Below are 13,895 nucleotides of genomic sequence, written 5' to 3' on the forward strand. Positions count from 1 at the left end.
TACGCGTAGAGTGGGCCTTAACCGAATTTGTACACGGCAATCCTGCCGTAGAATATGCATGCTGGATAGTGAACCTGATCCAGCGAGAGATCGTCTGCTTAGAAGCAGGACACCCAATTTTCTTTGGATCATACAGGACAAACAGAGAGTCCGATTTTCTGTTATGAGCAGTCCTCTTCACATAGATTTTCAGAGCCCTTACAACATCCAAGGACTTTGATGAAATTGAAGAGTCAGCAGCAACTGGCACCACAATAGGTTGGTTGATATGAAATGCTGACACAACCTTCGGAAGGAACTGCTGACGTGTCCGTAGCTCAGCCCTATCTTCATGGAAGATCCAGTAGAGGCTGTTACAAGACAAGGCCCCCAACTCCGACACACGTCTAGCAGAAGCTAAGGCCAACAAAGTGATAGCCTTCCACGTGAGAAACTTGACCTCAACCTCCTGTAGAGGCTCGAACCAATCCAATTGTAGGAACTGTAACACCATGTTAAGATCCCAGGGTTCCGTAGGTGGCACAAAGGGAGGCTGGATGTGCAGAACCCCTTTCAAGAAAGTCTGAACCTCAGGAAGGGAATCCAATTGTTTCTGGAAGAAAATGGATAGGGCAGAAATCTGGACCTTTACGGATCCCAACCTCAGGCCCATATCCACTCCTGTTTGCAGGAAGAGGAGAAACCGCCCCAGTTGAAACTCCACCGTAGGAAATTTCTTGTACTCACACCAAGACACATGTTTTTTCCAAATGCGATGGTAATGCTTAGACGTTACTCCTTTCCGAGCCTGTATCAGGGTAGGAACAACCTTGTTTGGAATACCTTTCCGAGCTAATATCTGGCGTTCAACCTCCATGCCGTCAAACATAGCGGCGGTAAGTCTTGATAAGCGAACTGCCCCTGCTGCAGCAGGTCCTCCCGAAGAGAAAGAGACCTTGGATCTTCCAGCAGTAAATCCAGAAGATCCGCGTACCAAGCCCTTCTTGGCCAGTCTGGAGCAATGAGGATTGCTCGAACTCTTGTTCTCCTTATGAGTTTTAGAATCCTTGGAATTAGTGGAAGTGGAGGAAACACATACACCGACTGGAACACCCACGGAGTCACCAGGGCGTCCACTGCCACTGCTTGCGGGTCGCTTGACCTGGACCAATACCTCAGATGCTTCTTGTTGAGGCAGGATGCCATCATGTCATTTGAGGTACACCCGAAAGATCTGTCACTTCCATGAACACCTCTGGATGGAGGCCCCACTCTCCTGGATGGAGATCGTGTCTGCTGAAGAAGTCTGCTTCCCAGTTGTCCACTCCCGGAATGAAAATTTCTGACAGTGCCAACGCGTGCTTTTCCGCCCAGAGGATGATTCTTGTAACCTCTGACATTGCAGCTCTGCTCTTCGTTCCGCCCTGTCGGTTTTATATAGGCTAGCTTCGTCACATTGTCCGACTGCACTTGAATGGGTCGATCTCACAGAAGATGTGCCGCTTGTAGAAGACCGTTGTAGACGGCTCTTAGTTCCAGAATGTTTATTGGAAGACTGCATTCCTGACTTGACCACCTTTCTTGGAAGATTTCCCCTTGAGTGACTGCGCCCCAGCCCCGGAGACTTGCATCCGTGGTTAGAAGGATCCAGTTCTTAATTCCGAACCTGCGGCCCTACAGAAGGTGAGACATTTGCAGCCATCAGAGGAGTGAAATCCTTGCTTTCGGTGACAGACATATCATCAGATGCATATGTAGATGAGACCCTGACCACTTGTCTAGGAGAATCAGCTGGAAGGATCGAGCATGAAATCTTCCATACTGTAGAGCCTCGTAGGAGGCAACCATCTTCCCCAGAAGATGAATGCACTGATGAACCGAAACCCGGGCTGGCTTCAGGACATCCCGGACCATTGATGGAATCACCAACGCTTTCTCCTCTGGTAGAAACACCCTCTGCACTTCCTTGTCAAGGATCATCCCCAGGAAAGACAATCTCCTTGTCGGCTCCAAATGTGACTTTGGAAGGTTCAGGATCCAACCATGTTCCCTGAGCAGACGAGTCATGAGAGCAATAGGCTGCAACAACTTTTCCCTGGTCGGTGCCTTTATCAGCAGATCGTCCAGATATGGAATAATGTTCACCCCGTTTGTGGAGAACCATTATCTCTGCCATCACCTTGGTGAACACCCTCGGTGCTGTGGACAGGCCGAATGGCATTGCCTGAAACTGATAGTGACTGTCTAACAGTGCAAATTTGAGATAAGTCTGGTGCAGCGGGCAAATCGGAATGTGGAGGTACGCATCCTTGATATCCAGGGATACCAGAAACTCTCCCTCCTCTAGACCTGAGATCACCGCTTTCAGAGACTCCATTTTGAATTTGGACTCCCTGGGTTTAACGATTTAAAGTTCAAAATCGGTCTGACCGAACCATCCGGTTTCGGTACCACGAAAAGGTTTGAATAGTAACCCATGTGTTGCATATGATGTGGAACAGGAACAATGACTTCTGGCTTTTCCAATTTTTGGATGGCCTCCTGTAGGATAGCCCTGTCTGTCAGTAAAGCTGGCAAGCACGATTTGAAGAATCGGTGAGGCGGGAGTTCTTGAAACTCCAGTCTGTACCCCTGGGACACAATATCCTGTACCCAGGGATCCAGACCGGAAGACACCCATACGTGGCTGAAACGTCTGAGTCTCGCCCCCACCAGTCCATCCTCCAGGCTGCGTGGTCCACCGTCATGATGAGGATTTTGAGGCAGGCTTCTGGTCCTGGGAACCTGCAGGAGCAGGCTTTTTAGATTTTGCCGCCCACCTCTAAAGAAGGTGGTAGGAGGCTTGGACTTTTTTGTCTTAGTGGTCCGAAAGGACTGAGATGCAGAGGAAGAAAAGGGTTTCTTTGTAGAAGGCATAGCTGAGGGAAGAAAAGGTGACTTACATGTGGTTGCCGTGGAAATCCACGCATCCAACGCTTCCCCAAATAGAGCCTGACCTGTGAATGGTAGGTTCTCCACACTTCTCCTGGATTCCACGTCTGCAGACCATTGGCGTAGCCAGGGTCCCCTGCGAGCTGAAACCGACATGGAAGATATCCTTGCATTCAGCGTACCCAGGTCCTTCATGGACTCCACCATGAACCCCGCAGAATCCTGTATGTTACGTAAACAAAGTTCAATGTCACTTCTATCCATTGTAGCCAGGTCCTCTAGTAATATGCCTGACCACTTTACTATAGCTTTAGAAATCCATGCACAGGCAACAGTAGGCCTTAAGCACACCCCTGAAGCAGTGTATATGGATTTGAGCGTAGTGTCAATCTTACGATCAGCCGGTTATTTTAACGCGGTAGAACCAGGGAGAGGTAAAACCACCTTTTTTGACAGTCTGGAGACAGATGTGTCAACTACAGGTGGGTTTTCCCATATTTTTCTATCCTCCTCAGGGAAGGGAAAAGCAACCAGAACCCTCTTGGGAATCTGGATTTTTTTCTCCAGAGTTTCCCAGGATTTTTCAAATAAAGTGTTTAATTCTTTAGACACAGGGAAGGTTAGCGAGGCTTTCTTATTGTCTGTGAAGTAAGCCTCCTCAACCTGCTCAGGTGTTGTGTCACTAATGTGTAACACATCTCTAATGGCCTCAATCATGAGCTGGACCCCCTTAGCCAGGGATGCAGCCCCCCTTAGCACATCCCCATCACCGTCTGCCGTGTCAGAGTCGGTATCCGTGTCATCTTTCATAATCTGGGCAAGTGCACGTTTCTGTGGGTATATGCTAGGGGATTTTGAAGGAATAGGAACAGAACCTGACCAAACTGCCATAGACTTCTTTAAAACCTGAGTTTCAGTCCCAGTATGAGCTACCCTAGTAGATATCTGAGAGATCATACCCTTAATAGAGGTCAGTCATTCTGGCTCAGTAATAGGGATCTGAGACAAGGCATTACATTCCTATGTACAAGGAATGGATTCCTCTGGAGAAGAAATGTCCTCTGCAGCATGAGACACAGAGTCCCTGGACATGGCTATGTGAGAAAACATACACCCACACACGCTGGAAAATGTCAGACACAGTTTCCCCCTCAAGTACCTTCAGAGAAACACAGAGCTTGGAGCGAGCACACATACAGCCTCCCCCCCTTCTACAACCCCCTGGTACTGCACAGGATAGCTGGAGTCGTGTGGCGGGACAGCTCTCCCTGTCAGCATCTCTGTAGCTGGATCTGCAGGGAGGAAAATGGCGCTGAATGCTACTGGGTCCGCTCTGAGGAGAAGCTCTGCCCCCTGAAACATGGCGCTGCTTCCCGCACTTTCCATCTTTATACTGGCCTGAGGTATGGTGCTGGCAGCATTACCGAGGTCCCTGACAGCCTGAGTGACCAGTGTAGGGTATAGGCGCTGTCTCAGGGCGCCCCTCATAGCGCTGCTCTGTGTACTGCTGAGCCTCCGGAGCACAGTTAGTACCACGCTCCCACCCTGTTGCCGCCATTCACATCGGCTCCCCACTTGCCGGGGGGCCAGTGACTCACTCGCCACCGGAATCTTCTAGCTTTGTTAGGGGGTGGCGGCATGCTGCGGGAGTGAGCGGCCGCCTGGGGCGGCTAACGAGCATCACCCTCAGGAGCTCAGTGTCCTGTCAGCAGAGATAGTGGCCATTAACCTCTTAGGGTTGGACACTACTCCCCCACTAAGTCCCATGAAGCAGGTAGTCTGTTGCCAGCAGCCTCCCTGTGCCTAACTCTAATAAAAACAATAAAACTAGAAAAACTCCTATGGAGCTCCCCTAGCTGTGACCGGCTTCTCCGGGCACATTTTCTAAACTGAGTCTAGTAGGAGGGGCATAGAGGGAGGAGCCAGCCCACACTGTTAAACTCTTAAAGTGCCAATGGCTCCAAGTGGACCCGTCTATACCCCATGGTACTAATGTGGACCCCAGCATCCTCTAGGACATAATAGAAATTGTACTTCTCCCTCAATGCTCAGTGTTCATTTTCTTTGGGGATTCAGCCACGAGAGCTGGGAAGTGCACCATCCTAAACTGTGAAGACCCCTCACATCGGAATCACTTAAGTTCTTTGTGTAAGTGCTAGGTTCTGTAATATTATTCCCGTTTTATTTTTCTGAGATTTATATGTACTGTATTTCCTGTCCATTTGTAATCTTGTATTTTTTATAATCGTATCTTGGACTATTTTCTTCAAATTAAAATATAATTAATTCTAAAATATTCTCCATGTCTCTTGGTAAATCTGCAAACCTGTGAGGCCAAAGCTACATACCTAAGTGTAAGTGAGTGTGAAATGAATAATTCTGTACAATCTTACCTTTATTAAGCAAGAGCTTAACTTGGGGCTAATTTAGACTGGATCGCTGCAGCGGCAGCGATCGCAGTCTGAAGTCCCTAAAACATCTCAGGGCTGCGATTGCCTCTGCCTGATTGACAGGCAGAGGCGGTCGTGGGGCGGGAGGGGGCGTGCCAATGGTGTTAGAACGCCGCTGGTGGGGCGCGGTCTGGACAATGCAGGCGTGTCCAGACCATTGCAGGGGTGGGCCATGGTGGCTACGTGATGTCACACACTGCCGCTGCAACCCGGGACGTAGCAGGTAGCCGCCTGCCAGCGCGCAGGAACTGCACAGGCAGGGATCTGCTTGCCGGTTGCAAAAGCATCGCTGCCGTGCAATGGTTTTGCACCCATGTGGGGGGCGGGCAGAGCCAGACATGCGGGGCAGACTAGCCCTATTCTGGGTGTCCCCCTGCATGTCTGAGAAACTGATCATAGATGTGCTAAATTTAGCACATCTACGATCAGATCTGAATTAGGCCCCTAGTTTGGTATCACTAAAGGAATTTTTTAGGGTGGCAGTTACGGGGTTTTCATTAACCACACATGCTGAGGTATCCATTGGTCACTGGTGGCAATTATCAGATTGAGCTTTCTGGAGAATCAGGTGGACTGTCGTGACACTCTGTTGTAGAGGGACTAATGTAAGGCAGTTATTATTACACTGTAGGACTTGATAAAAATGTCCTGTAGTATTACAGTTATGTTCCTCACAGGCTCCATCTGGTTTATAAATCAAAAGACATCATGAGTTCCAAAGAGAGAGTCAGGTATTCCAAACTAGTCACAAATGGACTCACCATTGGTATAAGATAGGGTAAAAGCAGTACTTCATCAAGAATGGAAGAAGGATTGGTTAAGCTATGGGGTAAACTTATTACTTTATAGTGTTCCTTCACAAAGGGTTTTTATTTCAGCCACTTATCGTGGTCCTCTCATGTACAGGCAAACGCAGTCCCTACTTTTTCTAAGGTTTCATCATCCAAGAAGATCCCATCTGCCTTGATTGATCTTTCATAGTTAGGGGCCGGTTTGCATTACTAGATAAGGTGCTAATTTACAATCCCTTTGCAAGAAATTATAAAATGTGGGCAAGTCTTTGTAAATGCCAAATTGATTTCTCACAAATATTTAAAATGCCCGCTCTAATATATATTGTAAATGCCTGCACCTCTTATTACCATATCCCATGAATGTGCGCTATACATCGCAAAACACTGCATCTCATAAGAGAAAACAATACACCCACACATTATCTGAGTTCCAAAGCTCATTGATGTATATATTTGTTATTAAAAGGATATGGATTCAATATATATTACAAAGTACAGTATACCTATAGTTACATGATTACAACTCACACAGTAAGCAGCTAATACATACAGTTACATGCCATTACATACAGTTTCAGTTACAGGCCAGCGATACAATTACCATTCCCTCCAATGCATCTTATGTCTCTCTCTCTCTGTAAATAAATACAGGAACTGATCTGCCAGCAACTCCTTCATCCTCTGGTCCCAAAAAGCAACTAAGCTCCTGTGTGATCAATGTGTTATCTAGTTTCTGGGGGAGGGATTCACGATGAGTCACCAGTTCCTTTGTATATGCTAATCAGGTTCAGCCTTGAAGACATCCAAAGGGCTGGCCTGAGTTTCCTGTCCACTACCTGTTTGGAACATCCATTGTTCTAATAAAAGTGATTTTAGCTTTTATACATTTAATCATAATTATCTGCTGCAATGTCCCACAACTTCACAACAAGCATCAAATGAATCTACACATCAATCTGGTTGCTTCAATAGTAAACATGACCGGTCTATCTGGTTTCGTTCAAATAATACACATACATGACACCACTCCATCATATACAATTCTAAATCATCATGATGTCTGGCGCTTAATACCACAATTATGTACTGCATGAAATAAGTGTCGAATCCATCTCTGTGGCATGTCCGTGTAAATGCGTGTGTTACCATATATTGCTGTGCTCGCTGCGCGTATTTGCAAGTATAGCGACTTATATGTGTGTAGTTTGTATGTTCTCTTTATGTAATATTTTTTTGACTTCGACATCTTATACAGGTCTTGATTTCCTCTCTTCAGGATATACTGTTTTGTAATTTTCCTGGCAAAGAGGAGGCTGTAGTAGATTTGTGTGCTCTGCCAATAACAGGACAAGTAGTCTGTATCAGGTATATCCAGTTGGAGTTCTGCATTACTAATGTAGAGGTGGGTCAAGTATCTCTTCTCTTGGCATGCACTGGTAAAGGTGCTTATCTATGTTCTTACAAGAGCCTTTATTTTGTTTGACTGTTGTCCTATTCTGCAGTATATTAATGTGTCATAGGTCTCCCCACCTCATTACCATACATAAGGACTAGGGGGATTATTACATTTAAAAAAAAACTCTCTAATTGGAGGTTTCTGGTGTCCCTGTTATTTTCTGTAGTATGATAGACAGTAACTGCTCATTACAAACTCCCTTATGGGTAGGTTTCCGAGCCCCTGTATATGGACCTTGTATCCTGTGCTAGTGCAGACTCAGCCAACAGGAAGCAGGTGTTTAGTTATCTTCTGGGGCTTTTGTTTGTGTTCATTGAGAGTGTGCATTCCTTGCTGCAGGATATATGGGCACCTGTTTATTAATAATGTGAACTATTTTGTCAATTTTTTTTATTGCTTCTAATCTCTGAAATAAGAATTTAAATATCTATAGTATATACTCCCTATTCTGAGTACATTCGAATTCAGTCAGATTGTAAGCTTGCAAGCAGGGCCCTCCTACCTCTATGTCTGTCTGTTTTTGCCCAGTTTGTTCTATTACAGTTGTTCTTATTGTAAAGCGCAACAGAATATGCTGCGCTATATAAGAAACTGTTAATAAATAAAATAAATGTCACACTTCACCCTCTACCCACCAGCTTGCTCTCACTTGCCCTGCTGCCTACCAGTTTGCTCTCACTTGTCTTGCTGGCCACCAGTTTGCTCTTACTTGCTTTGCTGGCCACCAGTTTGCTCTCACTTGCATTGCTGCCCACTAGCTTTTCTCTCACTTGCCTTGCTGCCTACCACCTTGCTCTCGCCTGCCTTGATGGCCACCAGCTTGCTCTCACTTCCCTTGCAGCCAACTAGCTTTTCTTTCACTTGCCTTGCCACCCACCAGTTTGCTCTCTTCCCCTGCCGCCCACCAGCTTGCTCTCACTTGTCTTGCTGCCCACCAGTTTGCTGTCACTTCCCTTGCTGCCTACCAGCATTTCTATCACTTGCCTTGCCACCCACCAGCTTGCTCTCACTTCCCTTGCTGCCTACCAGCATTTCTCTCACTTGCCTTGCCGCCCACCAGTTTGCTCTCACTTTCCTTGCTGCCTACCAGCATTTTTCTCACCTGCCTGGCTGGTCACCAGCTTGCTCTCACTTCCCTTGTTGGCCACTAGCTTTTCTTTCACTTGCCTTGCCACCCACCAGTTTACTCTCACTTACCTTGCTGCCTACCAGTGTTTCTTTAACTTGTTTTGCCACCCACCAGCTTGCTCTCACTTGCCTTGCTGTCTACCAGCGTTTCTCTCACTTGCATTGCCGCCCACCAGTTTGCTCTCATTTCCCTTGCTGCCTACCAGCGTTTCTCTCACTTGCCTTGCTGCCCACCAGCTTACGCTCGCATTGCTGCCCATCAGCTTGCTCTCACCTGCCTTGCTACCTACGAGCTTGCTCTTACTTTCCTTGCTGCCCACTAGCTTTTCTTTAACTTCCGTTGCTGCCTACCAGCTTTTCTCTCACTTGCCTTGCTGCCCAACAGCTTGCTCTCACTTCCCTTGCTGCCTACCAGCATTTCTCTCACCTGCCTTGCTGGCCACCAGCTTGCTTACTTCCCTTGTTGGCCACTAGCTTTTCTTTCACTTGCCTTGCCACCCATCAGTTTGCTCTTACTTACCTTGCTGCCCACTAGCTTTTGTTTCACCTTGCTGTCTACCAGCTTTTTTCTCACTTCCCTTGCTGCCCATCAGCTTTTCCCTCACTTGCCTTGCCGTCCACCAGCTTGCCCTTACTTTCCTTGCTGCCCACTAGCTTTTCTTTCACTTGCCTTGCTGGCCACTAGCTTGCTCTCACTTCCCTTGCTGGCCACCAGCTTGCTCTCACTTGCCTTGCTGCCCACCAGCTGCTTCTCACTTCCCTTGCTGCCCACCAGCTTTTCTCTCACTTGCCTTGCTGCCCACCAGCTTTTCTCTCACCTGCCTTGCTGCCCACCAGCTTTTCTCTCACCTGCCTTGCTGCCCACCAGCTTTTCTCTCACTTGCCTTTCTGACCACCATCTTTATTAGTAGACAACTGCACTGTGCACCATATGATTGTAGTGATGCCATGACACAGAGACTGAGGCAGAGCAGCAGGAAGGACTGCTACTGGTAAATAGCGTGCAGGGTTCCCGTAGTTAATAAAATTGGTCAGCACAGACAATTAGCTGCAGGGTAAACCCCACAGCTAATTGAGTATGCCCCTTAGAATCCAATTCTATTTGTCTGTGATCATGCTTATTGCTTTTCTGAAGGTTTTGTGATCCGAATGAACTTGTTAGATTGTGACATTAATTCTCATGGGAATTACAGAAAATAGAAAGAAATCACGGTGACATCTCTGTGACTGTATAGGTGTGCACGTGCACGCTATGTATGTCTATTAAGGTGAGTGGGTGTTTTGGGAATGAATCTAAAGGTGAGGCTGTACTGGAAATCTGTAGTTATCATGTTGCTGGCACAGTATGACAATTTAGTCAAATTGAATGTACCTTACCCTATGTAGTGGAGAGGGCATCTCATTGACAGGAGAGGAAGCCACATACTTTTTTATTATTATTATTATTATTTTACTATTCAATATGAGCGTAGGCTGCTGCTGATGGTACTTGCTACTGAATGCAGAGATCTGCCTAAGGGCCTTAGATGTACGTAAACCCGATGGCTCTACGATGGTCCTCTGGATCCTGCGCATGTGCTGAATGGGTCCAGCTGAGGGCATTTGGAGACAGGGGTGTTTAGAAAAATAGGGAGTGAGCCGCCCCTGTTTTCTGGGAGTGTCTAGGCCTTGGTATGAGTCTCCGGGTGCAGATTTCCTGGCCCCAGCGAGAGACTTGCCTGTTCTTTCGGGGGGCTTGGATGGCCAACCGATTTTTGGTAACCTTCCGGCCAAACCAGGAGAGTAGGTAAGTATGCTGGTACTCCCAGTGGTATAATTACTTAAAGGTCGATCAAAAATTATCTAAATCGAGGTAGTGTTTCTGGGGTTAAAGCACACATTTACTAACAGACTTTTCTTTTTTTTTTTAATGTTAGTAGATGTGTGATCTAGTCCCTAAAATACTACATTGATTTAGATCAATTTTATATCTGCTAAAATTGATGAAAATCGACCTTTAGTAAATATACACTCTAGTATAGCAGTCTCTGTGTACCGAGGTGCTAGCCAGCCAAATTTGTGCTTTCATCAAAACTTTTGCCTTCTTTATTTCTATCTTAGAATGTTTTACAATCACTTTACATGTGCTTCATTATATAACCCCCCCCCCCCCCCCCCTTAATGTTTTACCGCTGAGTAACACCTTCAATACACGGAGTGAAAAATGAATTTCGTCCGAAGCACCTGCTTGCCATTTTTCTGCACTCCAGTTCCAATGTTTTTGTGCATAGTTGAGCCGAAACAAGGCGAAGTGACTCAACTATGCATGAAAACACAAGAACTGGGGTGCAGAAAAATGGCAGCAGGTGCTCTGTGAAATATTTGGCTGTAACAGATGGCAGTTTGTTCGCCGATGGGCTGGAGAGTGGTATAATATTGAGTGTCTGCAAGCAACAGTGAAGCATGGTGGAAGTTCCTTGCAGGTTTGGGGCTGCATTTCAGCAAACGGAGTTGGGGATTTGGTCAGGATTAACAGTGTCTTCAATGCTGAGAAATACAGGCAGGTACTTATCCATCATGCAATACCATCAGGAGTCTGATTAGCTCCAAATTTATTCTGCAGCTGGACAATGACCATAAACATACAGCCAATGTCATTAAGAACTATGGGGGTAATTTCGAGTTGTTCGCTCGCTAGCTGCTTTTAGCAGCATTGCACACGCTAAGCCGCCGCCCTCTGGGAGTGTATCTTAGCTTAGCAGAAGTGCGGACGAAAGATTAGCAGAATTGCGAATAGAAATTTCTTAGCAGTTTCTGAGTAGCTCCAGACTTACTCAGCCATTGCGACCAGCTCAGTCCTTTTCGTTCCTGGTTTGACATCACAAACACACCATGCGTTTGCCCAACCACTCCCCCGTTTCTCCAGCCACTCCTGCGTTTTGCAACTCGAACGCCTGCGTTTTTCCGCACACTCCCATAAAACGGCCAGTTTCCACCCAGAAACACCCACTTCCTGTCAACCACTCTAAAATCAGCACAGCGATGAAAAAGCTTTGTTATGCCGTGAGTAAAATACCTAACTTTTGTGTAAAATAACTAAGCGCATGCGCTCTGCGAACCTTGCGCATGCGCAGTAAGCGACTAATCGGAGTATAGCGATAATCAGCAACGAGCGAACAACTCGGAATGACCCCCTATATTCAGCATAAAGAAAAACAAGGAGTCCTGGAAGTGGTGATATGGCCCCACAGAGTCCTGATTTCAAGGGCTGTCAAAACAGGTTCTTCTGCCATCCCAGGCAATGCCATCGCCATCTGAGAGACATTCCCCACTATCATCAGGGAGGCATGCGCCCCCACAAACACCGGATTGGCAAGCGCCCTCACCACCACCATCGGAGAGGCATGTGCCCCTGACACCACCATTAGAGAGGCATGTGCCATCACCACCATCATAGAGGCATGCGCCCCTACCACCATTATTTGAGAGGCATGTGCCCCACCACCATCAGAGAGGCATGCGCTCCCACAATCACCATCAGAAATGCATGCACCTCCACCATCAGAGAGGTGCTTGCAAACAAATAATGTATTTGGGGGAGAAGTTGGGGGGAGGGTAAGAGCAGGCAGTAAGGTTACTAACATGGGTACTAAAAGGGATTTTACCAAAGCACTAACCAATGACGATTACAGGTCATCCTTGCCACATAAGGTGAAAGATGTCCCTAACGCAAGGGAAAATACTTATCTTAGTTGTATGTATGTAAACGCCAGAAGCATTACTGGTAAAAAGGGTGAACTAGAAATACTTGCAGCAAGCAAACAGTATGATATTATAGGCATTACTGAAACTTGGTGGGATGAATCTCATGATTGGACAGTCAATCTAGAGGGCTATACACTGTTTAGGAGAGACAGACTAAATAAAAAGGGTGGAGGGGTGTGTCTGTACGTAAAGCCGTTTTTAAAACCTAATATATGGGAAGATATTCAGGAGGGGACTGTAGACACTGTTGAGACATTATGGGTAGAAATTGCATGCGGGGAAAAAGGAACAAAAAAGTTAGTATTGGGTGTATGCTATAGACCGCCTGGTATCAACGCATCTGATGATGAATTGTTACTAAAGCAAATTGAAAAAGCAGCAGGAGTAGGAGACATAGTAGTGATGGGAGATTTTAACTATCCAGAGATAAACTGGAAAAACGATTCATGTGATACTGCTAGGGGCAGTATGTTTTTAAACACACTAAATGATAACTACCTAGTCCAACTAATTGAGGAACCAACTAGGTACAATGCAATCTTAGACCTGGTATTAACAAACAATCAGGATTTGGTATCGGGTATTATAGTAGGGGAACCCATAGGAAACAGCGACCACAATATGGTCACATTCAATATCAGTTTCTACAAACAGCCCTATACTGGCTCAACTAGGACTTTAAACTCTAGCAAAGCAAATTTTGAAAAGATGAGGGTATTTTTCAGGGATATTGAATGGGAAGGTTTGTTTTTAGGAAAAAATACTACGGAGAAATGGGACGTACTAAAATTCCTGCTAGCTAAAAATACACTCAAATATATTCCTATGAGTAGCAAAAAAGGGAATAAAAATCATAAACCGATGTGGCTTAACAAAAAGATTAAGGAACTTATGGGCAAGAAAAGGCGAGCATTTAAAAAATACAAATCTGACGGGGAAGCAGAGTCATTTCAGCACTATAAGGAATGTAACAAAAATTGCAAAAAGGAAATAAGAGCGGCTAAAGTAGAAACTGAAAAACTAGTAGCAAAGGAAAGCAAAGCGAATCCCAAAAAATTCTTTAAATACATTAATAGCAAGAGATTAAAAAAGGAGAGTATAGGCCCTTTGAAAGACAAGTTGGGAGTCTTAAGCAAAAATGATAATGACATAGCGGACACACTAAATGAGTTTTTTTCAACAGTATTCACTAGAGAGGACCCAATTCAGGGACTGACACACAATCTCAATAATGACAATATCACACTGATAGGTACTTATTTAAGCGAGGAAGTAGTCTGTGACCGATTAAAACATTTAAAGATTAATAAATCACCAGGGCCCGATGGTATTCATCCAAGGGTTCTAATGGAGCTTCACTCTGAACTGGCAAAACCGCTATCTTTGATCTTTGAGGATTCAGTTATATCAGGT

The sequence above is a fragment of the Pseudophryne corroboree genome, chromosome 11 (assembly GCF_028390025.1).
Source record: "Pseudophryne corroboree isolate aPseCor3 chromosome 11, aPseCor3.hap2, whole genome shotgun sequence".
Classification (NCBI taxonomy): Eukaryota; Metazoa; Chordata; class Amphibia; order Anura; family Myobatrachidae; genus Pseudophryne; species Pseudophryne corroboree.